Raw genomic sequence first — 21665 nt, 5'->3', positions numbered from 1 at the left:
TAGCTTTCTCGATAGTGTCTAAATCTACATATCTGGTAGCATAATGTTCACTTATCCTTTTTATAGAGACATAGATATAGGAAGATGTGGTGTGAGTGCCAATGAGACAACTCTCCATACAAATAACAATTTAAAAAGTAAACCATTATAGGTTAAAGTACGGCCTTCAACACGGAGCCTTGGCTCACACCGAACAACAAGCTATAAAGGGCCCCAAAATTACTAGTGTAAAACCATTCAAACGGGAAAACCAACGGTCTAATCTATACATAATCCATTTCACATAGTGCTAAATGTTGATAGTTAAAGTCAGGATGTTCAGATGGAATTGCAAGTTTACTAAAATGTTGGTTCCAGCCTTTTAATATATATCATTTCTCTCAAATATTTCATTTTCAACGTGTAGATCATTGATGAAAGTGTTACCATTTTGCCTCTGTTTCCGTATTAATTTAAAAAATTTCTGTTTATCATTTTGATTGTAATTAATAATGTCATTTCTTTCGTTATGCTTTCTTCTGATTTCTTCATTTCTAATGGCTGTCCTGAAGTTTTTTCTAGTGAGTTTCTTTTCCGTTAAAAGTAAATTATCAATATTTGGGGGTCTACCGGCTGATTTCCAGTTTTTATATGCTAATTTATTTGCTTCTAATTATTCCGAAATTTCTTTGTTCCACACATTGAGTTTTAATTTATTTTTCCCATACGTTTTCTTCTGGTCCAGCTGTTTTGCAGTATCAGACAAGAGGTCCATTGCTTGAAGGGTAATCACTTCTATATCAACCTTATCGGAGTTTACCCTTTCTATAAAATCTCCCATATTTCTACTGATAGTCTCTTCATATCTAGATTTGTCTACCTTATTCCATCTAATTTTGTGTTTTTGTTTTTCAGAATTCCTTGATTGTTGTTCTCGAGTTATGTTACATTTGATTCTCATTGATATAGGATGATGGTCTGATACATTAGATGGTAAATCAATCAGTCTTTTCGATGGTTCACACTTCGGATCAGTATATAGAAAATAGTCAATTTCAGATGTATCAATACCATTTACATTTATAAATGTGAGGCCTTTAGAGTTAGTTTTCAGATTACATTCCACCATTAAATCGTTGAGTTTATGTTTGCGTCTGCTGTTATTGGATGGATTGTTTAGATCTTCATTAAGGTCTCCTCCGATTATAATTTCATGGGTCCCACCATACTTTTGTACAATTTCGTCAATCTGGTCTAAACTGTCTAAAAATATGTCGTAGCTATCATTTGAGGATTTTGTAGGAAGGTATGCTGATATAATTATCTGTGGTTTATCTATGGCTAATTCGATACATTGTAATCTACTTGATCCGTCAGGCAGTGGTTTAATATAACGGTCTATTGATTTTTTCCAAAGCACTGCTACACCACCATATCCACGAGGCACATGAGAGGCCGCAATTGGGTTATCTGAATCTACTGCTTTTCCGACACCTACTAATTTCGGGTGTAGTTCTTTTAATTGTTCTAGTTCGAAATGAAATAGCCAGTGTTCTTGAACTAATATAATATCTATGGATTTCTCTATTTCTTGGAAGAATTGACCTGTAGTTTTTATGACGATAGAATGTTTAGAGTATCTTGATTGTTGTTGTTGCACTCTATATTTCTTTCTCGGTGACTAGAGGTTAGGTCAGTCTGTTTACCATGCGACTCATCTCTAAAAAAGAATTGGTAGTTGTCGTTAGGTAATCATGACTTGCATGAGAGTTGGTCATGGTTTGAGCAGGTTGGGGCTGTATATTTTGTTTCTTTAGAGGATGGTTAATGTTCGGAGGCGGATGGTTGATGTTCGGAGGTGGTTGGAAATATATTGGTTGTCCCATTATATGAAGTGTTTCTGGTCTTTGAATATTAAAAGGGCCGGTATATTGTGGTAGATGGCCATTTCTAGGTAGTATGGGAGTGTTGTGCTCCTCAAAGTTCATATCTGTATCAATTTGGACAGATGGTTTAGCTTTATTTTGCTATGGTATATGTACATTTTGGTTTTGACCTGATGATGGTGCCTGTGTAGCCTTAGGTTGTGATTTATCAAGCTTTTCATTTTCAAAGTTAAAATTTTCTTCCATTTTGGATAACTGTGTATCTATTTGACGTAAAATATAAAGTTGGAGACTCTGTCTTGCAAGTTGTTTAATAGGTAATTATTATCCTTTGGGGTACTTCTAACATGTTGATCATCTTGGTTAGTGTGTACTATTGACGGGTTGCTGCTTTCCGTTCTATGTATTAATTGTACATCTTTTCGTAATATCTCTTTTGATCTCTCGAGCTCTTTGATTCTAGTTTCTAATTTATGTATGTGAGATTGAAACCATGTTCTTTCATTCTTCGTCTCTTCTAACATTCTTTCTCTAAGTTTTACCTCTTCCTCACGCTTACGTAATTTTGTCTCTCTTTGCCTCAATTCAGCTTGTTTAATTTCCTTTGGATCTACGATGTTCTCTTTCTGTGTTACAGCTGTGTTGTTGCTACTGTATGTATTTTTCACAGTTGTATTTTCTTCATCATCATTCCTTATAGAATTAGCATTTAGCGGAGTAGCTGGAGTACTATAATATCAACAACATCTTGTTCATTAGTGTTTGACGAGTCAGTTCTTTGATCCATATTGCCTATACAGTTGGTACATATGCTTGTATCATCGCTCTCGTTGTTACGTGTACTACACATTTGGTGACAGGGTAAGGTACATACTTCACAGTTGATAATAACACCATTTATCTGTAGATTACATATGCAGCAATCCAATTGTAGCTCTTCGTTTAGAATGTCCCTTGCAGAGTGTAAACATTCAATTTCTGGAGGTGGCTTTAACATCAGATTTGGTGTTCTATTTTTACTAACACATGGTTCTGTACATTTTTTACATGTGTAGGTATTGTCACTAGTATTATTTTCTATTTTGTGAATGTCATCTTCGTTTAAATAGTCACATCTGTAGTGAATCCAGTGTTTACCAGTAGTACAAAGAACCCCTCTTGTCTGAACGTTACGTCCGCATTTTACACATTTAATAGAATGCAGGTGCGGGTTGTTTGAAAACACAGCAGCCACGACAAATTGTAATAGAAACATAAATATGCCGTGTGTTCTCGTTCGTTTCTCAACCTAATATAAAGTATTAAATCCTAAAACCGCAACACTTATAGGCTAATACATAAAAAACACCATTATCAATTTGGGGTCAGTTCGCTAGTTGTTCAGCTAACTATAGTAGATTTATTAAACAAGCATAGTCTTAGATACATTATTTTTCTCATTAGTTTTTATTGGCTTTGAACTAGCTATCAAAAACTACGAGTTTTCAAAGGTCGGTAATTAGTGTCTTCTTGTTTTTCAGATGTATAAGTACCCGTTAACGTCCACTGTGTGTTTTTGTTAGATGTATTTCTATTTGTATCCATCTGCGTTTTTCATTAGATTGATAGTTTGGTTCTTATGTTGTTTTGTTACACGTACCACTGTCCCAGATAAGGAAAGAATTGAGCGCTCCCAAACCTTTCTCAATTTAATTGTTTCATACTTTTCATGTCGGGTTCTTTTATAGAAAAAATAAAAAAAATCTCAAAAATCCAAGGAAAATTCAAAACGGAAAATCCATAATCAAATGGAAAATCAAAAGCTTAACCTCATCAAACGAATGGATAACAACTGTCATATTCCTGACTTCGTAAAAGCATGTTCTTATATAGATAATGACGGATTACACCTGGTTCTATAGCAAGACGAACCTCTCACTTGTATGACAGTCGCACCAAAGAGCTGACCATATGGTATGGGTTTTTCTCGTTGTTGAATCCAAACGGGTACCCATAATTGCTTAGGCAGCAACCATTTGATTTTCGGGGGGGGGGGGGGGGCTATTGATTTTTTTTCTGGACAAACTTTTTTTTTCGGCGAAAAACAAAAACAATCTATTTTTTTGGCGAGAAGTCAAAAACAACTTTTTTCTTTCAATTTTAGCATTACACATAGTGGCAGCTGAGGGTGAAACAAACAAATTTTTTTTCTCAGGATCAGAAACAAATTTTTTTTCTCTCCCAAAACTGCAAAAGTGGAAACAAACTTTTTTTTCCAAAAAAATCCATAGTGAAAATCAAATGGTTGCTGCCTTACATCCACTTCATTTGAACTTTGGTGGATAGTTGTCTCATTGGTAATCATATCAAATCCCCTAACGTTTATGTTTTATATGCAAATAATTACATTGCATATATGTATTATGATGATATGTTATTTTGATTGGCATACAGCAATCTCGCCTCCTTCTGAAATTGACATTCATTACACAATAAAATATAACATTCATGATGACACGAGGTCCCACAATAAAGTTGACACGAGGTCCCACAATAAAGTGCACAGGTAAATTATAGAAAAACTTGATAGAAATAGTGTTTTCATGCTCCTAGTTAAAAAGACGTAATTATAAGGATTGAATGCTTCCTTTTGTTAATCCATAGGGTTGTAAAAGCGTTGACAGTATGCACAGATTTAACACGAAGCGCTTCCGCGCTATATACCAAATGTACGTCGGTCAACGCTTTTACAAAAAGAAGCATTCAATTATTAAATATAACGCGAAAAAATCGTAACATATGACATCTGTACTGACCGCTGCCGTGATAAAATATCTACGAAGACAAAACAGAAACAGTCAACATACAAATAAATGAAAACAATGTAAACATTCTCCATTTCAATAGTTATGAAGGCTCGGTTAGCTGCACTGAAAACTGAGGTGCTATGTAACGTCAATTAAAAGAACTTTACCTTTTTTAATGTTGGTATAATTATTCCCTTGGACAAAAGAAACACTGCAATTTTTTTATGTTTATTTTATGTTTTTTTTCACAGACTTAATTTATTTTGGATGTAAACGTTTTCGTCACTTTTAAAAGAGTGGATACATAATATACATGTACCATTCTTTCCATATATTTTATGATGGTATGATACTAAACCGCTTACGTGAGGGATTGTACAACTAGTGTTACCCTAATTTGCATTACTGTACTTAGATTGATTTTTTCTGATCGTTCAGAATAGTCAATATTTATTTAGTATTCCTTTGAGTCCTTATTTGAATTTAGCAAAACCATCTGGAATTTTCGGTCCTCATTGCGGTTCAACTTCATACATTTTTTGGTCTTTTTTTTATTCGAGAGTCACAGATGAATCTTTGAATAATTTGTAGACGAAACGTGCGTCTGGCGTAAATATAAAGTTCAATCCTGGTATCTCTGATGAGACAATTTGATAGAGAATCCGACGCATGCAGATCTTCTTCATTCGAAAGCAATAGCGCGAAAGTGAAGTTTTCTTTTTTATTTTGTCATAATGCAAATTTTATTGACACTGAAATAAATGTTCGTGCTTTTGAAGTAATATGCATCGCTTTATCGGTTTTTAAATGTTTGTGCATTTAAAAAATCTACATCATTTTTATTGATTTTGCCTACAATATACCAAATGAGCTGTCGGTATTTTTTTTTAATAATTGGGTGTGGGAAGGGGGGATTTTTTTTTTTGCAAATTTAGTATGTGTCAATTTAGTAATATGTTTTTCTACGCTTGGAGTACTATCTCGCAAACAAAGTGTTTTTCTTCCCGAAAGTTACAACTTCTGTCCCTCAGTCTAGTCGATTTAAGTATACCACATGAAGCATCACTGTCCTGTGTGTATTCGGCGTCGTTGTTATTCAATGATACAGATATGTTATATACATTCATAAAGATATCTCCTGTCATCCATTGTCGTTGTCGGAGACCAATCCAAACTTGGTCGGTTTCTGAAATAATTGTGGTTCCATATATACATGAATACTAATTTCACAGATAATGAATGCATATTATTTCATTTGAAAAAAATGATATATAGATAAAGGATTTTTTCAACTTGAATATTTTTGTTGTTGTTGGGGTTGTAATTGTTTGGGGTGCTTTACAATTGCGGGCAAACGTCATTTAAAATTGCGCATAGCTTTTGATTACATTCGCGCGCCTTTCTGTCGAGGTAGATTATACTTATTTATTAATTTCTAACTAAAATTTTCCAGCATGAAAAGTCCTCGAAATGTTTACAAGTAAAATTAGTAAATCTAAAGATTATATGTAGGGATTTTACATGTAGTAACGTGCACAAATTTAAATACATGGATAAGCTAAAAAAAAACCGGTCTTTTGTAGTAATCATTATGTTTCCGGGCCATTTGTAGTACTAAAAAATTCTACTGACGGTAGTGATGCTTAAAGACATTTAAGAAATAGGGAATTTGTTGTAGTACCTTTACAATTATTTACAGTGCATCGGCATGAAATATCCGCCGAATTCTGTCGATACGGAAAGTAAATCCATCGTACACAAATGGTTATTCTCCTGATTTGTTTCCTTTGTGCCTTGACGCAATTTTACGAACTTACTTAAATGTAACTAATCGCATACCTCTTATAAAATCCAGCATATAATCCATCTTCTCCACAGTTTTTATACTGGCCAAATCCCCGCCGTTTTCCAAGCATATTGTTCTTGCATTCACCCATGTCATTCCTGGTGATTCTATTAACCTCAAGCATGCATCAGCTTTCGTATGATATATATATCCGTCATGTTCGCATTCTTAAACACAACAAAAATATGTAAAAATCGTTAAATATAACTAAAGGATAACACAAAGTAATATCTGAAACTGTAAGCCGATGATTCAAAAACTATGCAGTTAAGGCTAGTATAGGTCGAACGTCGAAATTGGGCCTTTGTTTTGTGGGAATTAGGGATTGAGCCTTTAGTTTCAGGAATGGTCAGGATTTACACTTATCAAGACTCGGGAATTTGTTTATCAGAATCCTTCGGAAAAAAATATTTTGTTTGGGGGTGGGTGGAAATTCGGGATGATATCCCTTCCTATACGTACCGCCCCTCTTCACATACCTCTTATAAAATCCAGTATACAATCAATCACTAACCAAAGAGGAAATCCTGGATAACCACATGTCTGTTCTATGTTCCTTTGAAATTTCAACCAAAGATGAAGAACTAGATCTTCCATCACTGCATTGGATACCTAAACTACACAAGTGGCGAGGTAGATTATACTTCATGTTGATATATGATATATTATACATATGTGTATATTCCATAACGGTCAACCAACAAAAAAAACAATGATATATACACATAATGTATACCATAGGTGTTTTTGTTGTTGTTGTTACATTACTTTATATACCTCTATTGTTTACATGTGCGGTGACTGAAGGCAGATTTTTTGGAATTTAATCTCCCCGACGAACACACACCTACATAATATATCATTGGAAAGAGGAAATCGTGTACTATAATAATATGCCTGTCGTCAGGACTTGATATGGTCACATTTTTTTTAAATTGAGGTCAAAGGTCATATGTAAAAATTTGTGAAAATTTGGGTGGGTTTCAATTTTGACATTTTTTTCTATTTCTAAACTCTACCTAAATACAAATGATACTGTTTTGGCTTTAGTAATGTTTGTTATTATACATAAACCTTAATCATTGAGATTTTTTTATCAAAAAAAATCCTAAAACGACGTTATATAAACAAAACTTCAAAAATCAAGTTTTCAACCTATAAAATGTTGAGAGCACCTTAATCTTATGAAAAATATCAATTTCAGGTAAAAATCAAGTGTCATGCAGGACAATACTTTAAAATTATTTTTTAAACTATCATATTGGGTGAGGTATCAAACCAAAGCCATAGAACACTACAGTCAAATATGACCTCAAATTGAATTTGTGGATACTTCAAGTTTTTTATAGACTACTCGTTGCTATTTGGTTTTTTTTCACAATTATTACAGCTACCATAGTATTATCTTTTGTTTGTATTTAACTCTGGTTAATATCTATTACATTATAGGTTTTGTAACTTTATCCCCCCCCCCCTTTTTTCCCTTGCAACGTATACCACAAACTTCAAAAGTATTCCATATAAAAAAAGAAGATGTGATATGATTGCAAATGAGACAACTCTCCAAATGAGACCAAATGAGACACAAAACAATTATAGGTCCCGTACGGGTTTCAACAATGAGTAAAAGTCATACTGCAAAGTCTTCAATTCCCGAAACGAATAATGTAAAACAAACAAAAAATCTAACGGCCTGATTAATGTACAAAATAAATAATAAAGAAACTAATATAGTATATAGAAACAAACGACAAACACAGCATTACCGTCTCGTAACTTAAAACTGACACATACAGATAGTGGCGGGGTTTAACTTTTTTAAGGGCACGCCAACAATCCCCTAACCTCGGGACTGGATTCGTGTGTACCAGTGCAACAAGCTTTATACCAAATCAACCCTTATCTCCATCATGTTCATTTTCATCAACTGTCACAATGACAATAACGGTACCATTTTTTCTGCACCAGATGCGCATTTCGACAATACATGTCTCTTCAGTGATGCTCGTGGCAAAAATATGTGAAATCCAAAGCTTATATTAAAGATGAAGAGTTATAATCCAAAAGTTCCAAAAAGTATAGCCAAATCTGTGAAATGAATCAGAGCTTTGCATGAGGGAGATACATTCCTTAATTTATAATAATATCTAACATTTTGACATGTTTTAATATTTCTACACATTTCACTCATGGCCACAGGTCTGCACATGAAAGGTTCTGCTCAAAGCAAACACGTTATTTTGAGTTTTTCTTTACAAGTACAGACAAGGTATTGTAGGAAGTCCGAAGACATTTGTTCCTAAAAAATACCAGCTTCAAACCATCCCTATCAATTCATGCAAGATTTAACAGAGATCTATAAGGGGGTTTAGGAAGGTGGGATGACATCCATATGCTTGTCTGCAAAGATGCTGGGAAAACATCATACGAGAAGTACACACTATCTTGAATTCGCTCAATTTCATGGTTAGTAACACATTATATAGCGTCGCACTTTATTTTAAGAAGCATACAATCCATTGGCATTCAATGTTTCAACAAGGTGTTTTGAACCAAACTCACGGTACATTTGTAAAGCCAATCCTAAATAAAAAGGAGTAAAACAAAAATGATTGCCTCAACAAATTGCTTAGCATTTCCACAATTTCTCTGGTGCCATTTCCTGAGAATAGTCTTGGCTGTATGCAGTTTCATTGAGTAAGCATAGAATGAATTGCAATAAATACGAAGACATTGACTGAATTAAGAAGGAAGAAACAATTCATCCAAAGTTGGGTAGTCTTCTTTAGAGTTTCGATGTCTTTTCTAAGTAAACTTGCAGCGGAATTAAATATCTGTCTTTTTTGGTGTCTATTACAGTTGACATTGAGATTTTGAGGTCAGTTTTTAATTGACTAGAAGCTTATACATGTTATATGGCATCTAAAATAGTTAATTTGCTACTAAATAATATGTTATATTTGCCTTGAACTTGTTAAAGTTGTTTGACAACTGAATTTCTATAAAAATAAATGAGTTTAGACTGCATTTTACATGTAGACTATTTTAAATTAGAATCAGCCTGAAGAAATGATCTATATTTATCAAGTAACGGTTCCATGAGGAATGACCATGCATTAAATTGTTGTCAATAGCCAAAATATAATTAGTAAAAGCAGTATCGTGTTCTGAAATATCTGCTTCCACGGGTTTGGATTTATTATTTTTCGTTTTTAGCAAATATTTTGTAATGCAACCAAAATGACAGAGTGCTTGAAGTTGAAAAGATGGACGGGAAACTATTTCAACTTTAACTTTATCTGACACGGATAAAACATTTTTAATGCGCTCATCTGATTTAAACTTGAGTAATTTTTTATCTTTCTAAAATGTTTTGTTGCAACAAAATATACAAGCGCTCCAGATGAACGACTGCATTCTAGAACGTGTACACTGAATACCCGAAACTGAGGGACAACAGTCAGATAATTGTATGTCGTCAAACTTCCTGCACGGCGTTCTTCAAATTAACAGCTATCGCATGAAACATCTTGATGTTCCCCTCATCCAATCTTTTATGCAATGCAGATACAAAAGTCGACTTCCCTAAACTGGGTAAATTGACTCAAAATTTCAATCGAGGTTTTTTTCAGCATATTTTTTATTCACTGCATAAAATTTAACGACTTTTGTCTGTTCTTTGGACTTAATCTAGCAAGTTGCAAAGGACTTGACATATCACGGAATATTTACTGAAACTATCCGTCAATTATTCTGATTTTACAATAAGACTTTTCTGACAAAGTATATTTGATGTTTTATAACGAAAAAACATAGAATATAAACATATATAAAGTATGTGGCATATATCAGTGCACTTTGATTGAAAACATGTGTATATAATAGCGAAAAAGGTAGTAATTTCATATATCATTTGAGAGCAAATTATAATGACTAATACACAAAATGGGACGGAAGGCAAGTGATTGAGTTCCGTGTTGAAATTGAAGATTTTTACTCCATTCTTTTTCCATTGATTTCTTAAGGTTTTTTTCATATTTTGGTTCCGAAATTTTTATCACTTATTAGTTTTATTAAATACTATATGCTTAAAATATTATGGGATAATTTTTATTACTACCATGAAGAAGAAACTAAAGTTTGAGTCTGAATTTGCAATTAAAATTACCTCAATTTTAAATAGTCTAAACTTCACAAATTTTATAGATTAGAAGAAAATAAAATACTGAATAGCATATTTTGACATGTAAAAATAGCTTCAGGAAAAACTATTTCAATTAAATGTAAGCAAACATACCCATTTTTTTCATTTTGAAAAGGGGGGTGTAAACTCTCCAATATACTACCAGTCATTAAAACGACTTTTTAGAAAAAAGTGACCGTACGAAATTCTGACGACAGGGCAAAAACTAAAGAAGACATATTTGTCTTTAAGTTAAGACCATTTTTAGCCGTGTGTTATTTGGGGAGATTAAACTCGCGATCTAGACGACTTTTTACACTTCTGTCACCGCACTAATAGTAGATTAATTATTTTTTATTCATATTGTTAACATTGTATGTAGAGAGCCTTATTGAAAATTGGTTTAATCCAAATGAGTTACTCTCTTTAAATAAAGATATTATTATTATCATTATTATTATTATTAAGTGTCCTTACAAACAACGGTATATTGATGGGTCTTCCAAGTGCCCCTAGAAATTTCTTTCTAAATTATTAACATCTATTTTATCAGCAATTAAAGACGGGCTGGAACGTTATTGTGAAACTGCATTTTCTACAGGTGGTGTGAATTAGATGTGCAGGGATACTAAAAATTAGAAGATCTTTTAAAGTACATTAAATCTAAGACTCTTTCATCTTGCAAAAGTATTAAAACATTTGACTTTTCTACACTTTACACAAGTATTCCCCATTCCAAAATTTCAAAACAAAACTTTACGACAAAGGAGATGATGTCAGCTTTCCAATTGTGAACTTTCCATTCCTATGTAGCAACATTCCAGTAGCGCCTAGATACGCAGTATGTATCTCCCAATTGATACGATATACCCGGGCTTGTATTTCCTATCATGATTTCCTTGATAGAGGATTGCTACTCACAAGGAAGCTATTAAACCAAGAGTTCCAAATTGTGAAGTTGAAATCATCCCTTCGTACATTTTACGGACGCCATCACGAGTTGGTTGACCGTTATGGAATAACCGTTTCACAGATGATATCGGATATGTTCCTTATGTCGTTACTACAATACCCTTCCCTTTCCACGAATGTGACCTACCAAATTAGACAATTTACTGGATTTGTAACAACATGAGCAACACGACGGGTGCCACGTGTGGAGCAGGATCTGCTTACCCTTCCGGAGCACATTCGATCACCCCCAGTTTTTGGTGGGGTTCGTGTTGCATAGTTTTTAGTTTTCCATGTTGTGTCATCTGTTCATGTACTATTATTTGTCTGTCTGTCTTTTCATTTTTAGCCATGGCGTTGTCAGTTTATTTTTTATGTATGAGTTTGACTCTCCCTCTTGAATCTTGCATCCCTCTTTCATGTGGTTTGGCAAAATACAAGTATATGACATGTTGACCACAAAAAATCAAATGTTTTTCTATCTTTCGTTCAATATTTAGATTTTCCCGCCTTTTTTTCTATTTTTATCTTGAAATTGCTTGTTTTCAAAAGTATGGTATTTAAACTATGGAAAAAAAAACGGTGATGAATAGGTACTTAAACGGTTTTTGTGTGTATTTTGGATAGCCAATACGTAGGGTGGACTTTCAAATTTTCTGATGAACGTATCAGCTAAGCTATATGATATGATATAATTGTGTACTATAGGTGGCGCTCCACTGTCGAAGCTTAGCAACCCTATATCTCCGATACGCTTGTATAATGCCTTATTGTCCCCTTTAGAACCTCAAATTCCTTGTTCCAACATGGTTCTCTTAAATGTGTTTGTTCCTTTTCAAATTCACCGGATGTTTGACAAGATCCGTCTTTTGTGTTTAACATGAACCAGTACTGTATATGTATGTACAGTCTTGTTGGACCGATCGAACAAACACTCAAATCTAAAACAAATCTCAATATGCTAACTGTAATTATAGTAGTTCTATTGGAAAAGTCATTAAACAGCGTAACAGTACCTATCGTCTTTTTGTTTCTACTTTTCTATTCATGAAAACAAAATTTAAGTTTAATCAATTATATCGACTGTCGTATTATTTTGAAACAATTCACATGTATTTGATTAAAATGGATACTTTAACATTCCAGCAGCACCTGCATACGGGGTATATATCTCCCAATTGATACGATATTCCCGTGCTTGCATTTCCTATCATGATTTTCTTGATAGAGGGTTACTGCTCACAAGGAAGCTATTAAACCAAGAGTTCCAAATGGTGAAGTTGAAATCATCCCTTCGTAAATTTTACGGACGCCATCACGAGTTGGTTGACCGTTATGGAATAACCGTTTCACAGATGATATCTGATATGTTCCTTATGTCGTTACTACAATACCCTTCCCTTTCCTCGAATGTGACCTACCGAATTAGACAATTTACCGGATTTGTAACAACATGAGCAACACGACGGGTGCCACGTGTGGAGCAGGGTCTGCTTACCCTTCCGGAACACCTGCGATCACCCCCAGCTTTTGGTGGGGTTCGTGTTGCATAGTTTTTAGTTTTCTATGTTGTGTCTTCTGTTCATATAGTATTATTTGTCTGTCTGTCTTTTCATTTTTAGCCATGGCGTTGTCAGTTTATTTTCTATCTATGAGTTTGACCCTCCCTCTGGAATCTTGCATTCCTCTTTCACGTGATTTGGCAAAATGTAAGTATATGACATGTTGACCACCAAAAATCAAATGTTTTCTATCTTTCGTTCAATATTTAGATTTTCCCGCCTTTTTTTCTATTTTTATCTTGAAATTGCTTGTTTTCAAAAGTATGGTATTTAAACTATGGAAAACAAAAAACAGTGATGAATAGGTACTTAAACGGTTTGTGTGCGTCTTTTGGATAGCCAATACGTAGGGTGGACTTTCAAATTTTCTGATGAAAGTATCAGCTAAGCTATATGATATGATATAATTGTGTACTATAGGTGGCGCTCCACTGTCGAAGCTTAGCAACCCTATATCTCCGATACGCTTGTATAATGCCTTATTGTCCCCTTTAGAACCTCAAATTCCTTGTTCCAACATGGTTCTCTTAAATGTGTTTGTTCCTTTTCAAATTCACCGGATGTTTGACAAGATCCGTCTTTTGTGTTTAACATGAACCAGTACTGTATATGTATGTACAGTCTTGTTGGACCGATCGAACAAACACTCAAATCTAAAGTAAATCTCAATATGCTAACTGTAATTATAGTAGTTCTATTGGAAAAGTCATTAAACAGCGTAACAGTACCTATCGTCTTTTTGTTTCTACTTTTCTATTCATGAAAACAAAATTTAAGTTTAATCAATTATATCGACTGTCGTATTATTTTGAAACAATTGACATGTATTTGATTAAAATGGATACTTTAACATTCAGCAGCACCTGCATACGGGGTATATATCTCCCAATTGATACGATATTCCCGTGCTTGTATTTCCTATCATGATTTTCTTGATAGAGGGTTACTGCTCACAAGGAAGCTATTAAACCAAGAGTTCCAAATGGTGAAGTTGAAATCATCCCTTCGTAAATTTTACGAACGCCATCACGAGTTGGTTGACCGTTATGGAATAACCGTTTCACAGATGATATCTGATATGTTCCTTATGTCGTTACTACAATACCCTTCCCTTTCCACGAATGTGACCTACCGAATTAGACAATTTACCGGATTTGTAACAACATGAGCAACACGACGGGTGCCACGTGTGGAGCAGGGCACGGTCTGCTTACCCTTCCGGAGCACCTGCGATCACCCCCAGTTTTTGGTGGGGTTCGTGTTGCATAGTTTTTAGTTTTCTATGTTGTGTCTTCTGTTCATATAGTATTATTTGTCTGTCTGTCTTTTCATTTTTAGCCATGGCGTTGTCAGTTTATTTTCTATCTATGAGTTTGACTCTCCCTCTGGAATCTTGCATTCCTCTTTCACGTGGTTTGGCAAAATGCAAGTATATGACATGTTGACCACCAAAAATCAAATGTTTTCTATCTTTCGTTCAATATTTAGATTTTCCCGCCTTTTTTTCTATTTTTATCTTGAAATTGCTTGTTTTTCAAAAGTATGGTATTTAAACTATGGAAAACAAAAAACAGTGATGAATAGGTACTTAAACGGTTTGTGTGCGTCTTTTGGATAGCCAATACGTAGGGTGGACTTTCAAATTTTCTGATGAAGGTATCAGCTAAGCTATATGATATGATATAATTGTGTACTATAGGTGGCGCTCCACTGTCGAAGCTTAGCAACCCTATATCTCCGATACGCTTGTATAATGCCTTATTGTCCCCTTTAGAACCTCAAATTCCTTGTTCCAACATGGTTCTCTTAAATGTGTTTGTTCCTTTTCAAATTCACCGGATGTTTGACAAGATCCGTCTTTTGTGTTTAACATGAACCAGTACTGTATATGTATGTACAGTCTTGTTGGACCGATCGAACAAACACTCAAATCTAAAGTAAATCTCAATATGCTAACTGTAATTATAGTAGTTCTATTGGAAAAGTCATTAAACAGCGTAACAGTACCTATCGTCTTTTTGTTTCTACTTTTCTATTCATGAAAACAAAATTTAAGTTTAATCAATTATATCGACTGTCGTACTATTTTGAAACAATTGACATGTATTTGATTAAAATGGATACTTTAACATTCCAGCAGCACCTGCATACGGGGTATATATCTCCCAATTGATACGATATTCCCGTGCTTGCATTTCCTATCATGATTTTCTTGATAGAGGGTTACTGCTCACAAGGAAGCTATTAAACCAAGAGTTCCAAATGGTGAAGTTGAAATCATCCCTTCGTAAATTTTACGGACGCCATCACGAGTTGGTTGACCGTTATGGAATAACCGTTTCACAAATGATATCGGATATGTTCCTTACGTCGTAACTACAATCCCCTTCCCTTTCATGAATGTGACCTACCGAATTAGCCTATTTACCGGATTTGTAATCACATAAGCAACACGACGGGTGCCACATGTGGAGAGGGATCTGCTTACCCTTCCGGAGCACCTGAGATCACCCCTAGTTTTTGGTGGGGTTCGTAATGTTTATTCTTTAGTTTTCTATGTTGTGTCTTCTGTACTATTGTTTTTCTGTTTGTCTTTTTCATTTTTATCCATGGCGTTGTCAGTTTGTTTTAGATTTATGAGTTTGACTGTCCCTTTGGTATCTTTCGTCCCTCTTTTAATGCAAACCAGTAACATGTTTAGGTGTTTTTTTTTTGGCTTCCGGTCCTTTGTCAATTGCAAACTAAAAGTGCATAGTAAACAAAACTCACTTAAAAGACCCCTCTTAAAAGATTCTATTCAAACGCGATGAATATAATTTTTGACATTTTTATCTATTTTGTCCGTTTGATTTGTTCACACATCATTGTCAATTTAATGGAATTTTATGCAACTGTCATACAAATGTACAAGTGAGAGATTCAGATAGCTTTAAAACAATGGCGGATCTAAGGGGTAGGGTTTCGATAGTTACGATTTTTTTAAGACCTATAGCTTCTGAATGGGGCCATATGATTAGAACACTTCCCCTTTTAAAAATGGTTGGATCCGCCCCTGTGGTCTAAACAGCAGACATACTAACGATTTATTAACATTGGCCCTGCATTTGCGATAGTATAACTCTTGAATAATACACTATTTTCTTAATAACAATATTTGACTTCTAAGTAGATAATTATTCGACAGGTTACCTACTTACTTTATGGTAGAATATTCTGGTGCTCTGTCAAGTTAGATTAACTTTTAAAAAAAAATTAAATTAAGCTTAGTAAATACACTCGGTACAATTATTTGGGAGGAATAGGTTTCGACTGGAAAAATCTTTTCCCCTAAAAGCTAAGTGGCTTATACAACCCTTTCAAAATAAACACGACTGTATGTACGAGGACACAATACAAGATGAATATGAAAAACCAATGTCATGATAAATGTATAAATCAGTCACTTTAAGGGCATACGATACTGTTTTGGTCCCGTATTTAAATTTTGCTGAAAATTTGCATATTAGCTATTTTTTGCCTGATTAAATCAAATATGTTATGACAAAAAATATACCTTTATGTGCTACTTTTTGAGTAAAATGAGGTCCAAATTTTATATATTTGCTCAAAATTCGGTTTTGTGAACGTAAGTTTCTTTTCGACAGAAATACATAACTTTTTTGTTTAAAAAGATAAACACAGGCTGATTTTTTTAAAACTATTTGTAAATTCTGTTTTATATAAATGTCCTTAAAATGTGCAATTTGATTATAAAATAACTCATATTTATCAAATGTTCACGAATGTAGAAAAAAACAGTAATTTATCAAATTTAAAAATAATGCACTATTTATGTTTTCATGAAAATTGGCACACATAATTCTTCTAACGTAATCAAACCAAGCGGAATTTTAAAAAAAGAGGGGCCCATGAACTCGTTTTCAAGTTAGATAAGTTTGAGTGATAAAAATCAGTCGAAAACTGAATCTTTTCCCGATAAGTCATAGTTTGACGTCGCGAAAATAATAATTTACGTTAGCAACGTCATTATCTCCCCTGTAACTGTATCGTATGCCCTTAAATGACCACCAAAAGCTGACTGAGAATCAATACGACTGTAGCAATACTAATAACCTGCTTTTTTCGGGTTGCTGTCACTTTGCCATGTTTCCCGTTACCTCATGAATGTTTCTAATAAATGTATTAGTTTGTTTCGTAAATGTGATGTCTAACTCAATCGTCCTAAATTGGTGGTATACCTTACTTTAATCAAAACTATAATCAAAGAACTTCCACTCTAAAGTAAATCAATTTTAACAAGGTCAATGTAGGACAATGTAAGGCAACAGTAGTATACCGCTGTTCAAAATTCCAAAATCGATAGAGAAAAAACAAATCCGAGTTACAAACTAAAACTGAGGGAAACGTATCAAATACATTTGTATAAGAGAACTACGACACAACACCGAAAAGTAACACACACCGAAACGAGCTATAATGTAACAATGACCATTTTCCTGACTTGGGACAGGGCATTTTATGAAAAAATGGTGGGTTGAACCTGGTTTTGTGGCATGCCAAACCTCACGCTAAGCTTTAATGGCAGTGTTAATTATAACATTAAAATGACAACATTACACGACAGGGTTACAATAAAATAAACAGATAAATGGGAGAAAAAATAGGACAGAGAAACAAAAGAATAATAGCCATCAAAAGGTAACAGGTTAAAAAATATTTGTATACGTCAGACGCGCGCTACGTCCACACAAAACTATGATCAGATGTAAAAAGTTTGAAAGCCATAACAACTACAAAGTTGAAGATCGCCGAGAACCAACATTTCCAAAAAGTTGCGAGTCCAGGGTGATCCACCTGGGACAAAAACAAGTCATCATTATTATCAAGAATAATACATAGTTTTCCAAACAGTAAATTTTATAAAATGACTGTATAATAGATATACATGATTAAACTGAAGTGGTGACTAGCTATAGAATAAAAACGAATACATTACAAAATCACAGCCCTGTTAGCCATAGTCAATGCAACGCCCAAAGTGACGTCACATTTAAATTTCTAAAACGTGTTCCGAAAATTAAGAAAGAATTTGGATGAAATTCTCAAGATTAGATTTGTATGAAATTCAGGATTAGATTTGTATGACTTATATTACTTATATTAATAACAGTGACAATTATAATACTAATTAATATTAAATTGTAGTAGTAATTATATAATTAATTGTATTATCTAGCTTTGTTGGTGTTTCTTGATAATGTCCCCGCAGATTCAAAGTGTTATTTCAATATATACAAAGCTGAGCAATGGAACACATAGCTTATTAGGTATATATGAGTCACTGTAGGAGGAGTTATCCAGAAACGCTATTAACCTCCTAAGCAAGTATATACTCTAAAAAGGACGAAGTACAACTCTCTAAATAAAGGAAACAAAATATTAATTTAATTAAGATAAAATTAAAACCCTGACCATATGCACACCTTCCTTCAAAATATGTATAAACAGACAGCAAAGTGAAATCTTCCTTGCATTCAACTTGTACAAATGCTGTAGTGGCAGTTGACTTGTATGGTATAGCTATATATACCCATAATGGAACGGACGGACAGAGGTAAAACAGTATGCAACCTATGGCAAGCCGTTCTCGTCAAAACTATGTTTAAAACATTTTTCGAATAATTTACACACTGAGAATTTCAACAAAGCACACTAAGAATTTCAACAAAGCACACTGAGATTTAAAAACTTCAAAACGCACACTGAGAATCGAAAATTACACACTGAGAATTGAAAATTACACACTGAGAATTAAAAATTACACACTGAGATTTCATAAAGACGCACTGAGATTACAAAAATGAAAAACGCACACTGAGAATTGAAAATTACACAATGAGATTTCAAAAAGACACACTGAGAATAAATAAACTGAAAACACACACTGAGAATTTGAAATTACACACTGAGAATTTAAAATTACACACTGAGATTTGTGCGCACTTTTTATGCGCACATATCTAATTAACATACTTCATCTGAATCTATTACAAGCTAAGGGAAAACAACAAGGGGACAGAACTCGTTAGTCCTTCGATTTGGTTCCAAATTATTAATAAAAAAAACTTTAGAAATACAAGAACAAGAAAAATACCCACTTATTTTTATTACAAAATATAACCAAATGGTGAAAAACTTTATTAAAATTATAAGAAAACATTGGAACAATCTGCAAAAGAATGCAGTGAAATTTTTACTCAAGTGTCTATTATAGCATATAAACGTAACAAAAATATAAAAGATTAACTAGCGAAATCAGGGAAACAGTTGGGAGACTTTTGAAAAGGGACCCATGTTTAATTACTGGTAGTAATGATCTGAATTATAGGCAACAAACTAACTTATGAATATAAGCGATGTTAAGTCTTGAAATTTATTACGAATGTTGGTTGAAGGAATCGCATTTCATTATAATGACAAGAGTTCTTGAGATCAAGATATTAATCAGTTGAATTATTCATCTCATGAATATTCATTAGTAATTTGCATATTAATCTCAGTGTGTATTTTTGAAATCTCAGTGTGTAATTAACAATTCTCAGTGTGTAATTAACAATTCTCAGTATGTGTTTTTCAATTTATTTCTTCTCAGTGTGTCTTTTTAAAATCTCAGTGTGTAATTTTAAATTCTCAGTGTGTGTTTTTTATTTCTTTTAATCTCAGTGTGTAATTTCGATTTCTCAGTGTGTTATTTTAGGTTTTTAAATCTCAGTGTGTATTTTTTTTTCGAAAAAAGGGTTTAAACATAGTTTTGACGAGAACGGCTTGCCATAGCAACCCCCATTTTTTCCCAAATTTTTCAGTTGCTAGGGCATAAAAACACTTCTTCAACAATCAACTTGCTTAACATTTAACATTTGAAATACATAAGTTCATGCTTAACGGTCGATCTGTTTTTCTATGATTTGATAAAGATCCATGATACAAGGCAATAGAACCATAAAAGGCAACCATAAAGAAGGCAAAGCAGCCGTTTTAGAATCTAAAGGACTTTTGTCAATTATCCATACCCGAAATGAAAATAACGCCACGTTATTTGTTTGATTTACTGTGTAAGACATTTTTAACCAATCGGAACGTTTTTGTTTAAACACTTTTGAGAATAATACCCAGGATGCATTAGAGTAGAAATGCAATAAAGTACAATAATATTACGAAACAAAAACGTTTATCGTTTGTTTTCTTCTTTTTTTCAAATTTAACAAAAATGATTATTTCACGCGTACTACATGTAATTGAAGTAATATGTACAGATTGAACAATTAACTAAAAAGTGGAATAAAACTATTTTAAACAGATACCTGATTTTCTAATAAATGTCTTGGAATTGGTATCATTTTCCATTTCGGGTGGGCAATCGTTGTTCAAATAACAGAACATAGTTTTCTCGTAGTAGCTGGCAGAACAACAGACACCATTGGTGGTACATAAAAGTAAACAGTCTGCCCTTGTTGGAGCTATAAGTATTGTGTTCCATGAAACTAGTCTTTTATTGGTCTCAACTACAAAAGTTCCGTTCCCAACAAAAAACGCAGCAGAAAATGAAATGGTTGTTAACAGAATCCATATTAAAGTCAAGAACGGTGAAAACATTTCTAACTTTCTTTTTTTTGAATGATTTTAAAATATCTGTTTTATATTGAAATATTTTTTTTTTTTATGTTTAAAGTATCAACTTATAAAGGATTTTACTACAATTAGACACTGATTATAGATTTCCAACATCCATTAACCAATCTGATGAATGTTAAACAATTCCTTTTACAGTCAATACACCAATTAGATATATATATAGAGTCTATAAGATTCTACCAACCAGTAAACTTAATAGGTATTGGATCATCAAAGTTGACAATACTACACAAACAGGAAAAATTATATGAGTCTAAAAGATTGTGTAACAATACCGATAAATATTTATCGGTATTGTTACACAATCTTTTAGACTCATATATAAAAATCATCATGAATCACACGTTTCAGAGAAAATCAAAAAGGGTCTTATAAATATTAGATATAAACAGTAGCCTCTCGAAATATACATGTACCTAAGATCACTAACAGATGTGTTGGTAAGTAGAAAAAAGATGATGTGGTATGAGTGCCAATGAGACAATTCTCCACAAGACCAAATGACACAGAAATTAACAACTGCAGGTCACCGTACGGCATTCAACAATGAGCAAAGCCCACTCGTTTTTCTTATTATTGTCTGACATTGCCGGTTTAATTTCAACTTTTGCGCTTGAATGTAACTTTGGTATCTTTCGCCTCCCTTTTGTATCACCAGCCCAGTAGTCAGCACTTCTGTGTTAACATGAATTATCTCCCTTTTGTATCACCAGCCCAGTAGTCAGCACTTCTGTGTTGACATGAATTATCTCCCTTTTGTATCACCAGCCCAGTAGTCAG

General features: G+C 33.6%; 1 long non-coding RNA gene across 1 annotated transcript; it reads right to left on the bottom strand.

Moving 5' to 3' along the window:
* Positions 1-5097: 5097 nt before the first annotated feature.
* Positions 5098-20815, bottom strand: LOC139483098 (uncharacterized). The gene is made up of 3 exons (XR_011655006.1): positions 20555-20815; positions 6491-6664; positions 5098-5837 (listed from the first exon to the last, which is right to left on the bottom strand). It is a non-coding gene; the product is annotated as an uncharacterized lncRNA (long non-coding RNA).
* Positions 20816-21665: the final 850 nt, after the last annotated feature.

The sequence above is a fragment of the Mytilus edulis genome, chromosome 7, assembly GCF_963676685.1.
Source record: "Mytilus edulis chromosome 7, xbMytEdul2.2, whole genome shotgun sequence".
Taxonomy (NCBI): Eukaryota; Metazoa; Mollusca; class Bivalvia; order Mytilida; family Mytilidae; genus Mytilus; species Mytilus edulis.
The sequence above is the reverse complement of the archived record's forward strand: the minus strand, read 5'-3'. Positions and strand labels throughout refer to the sequence as shown.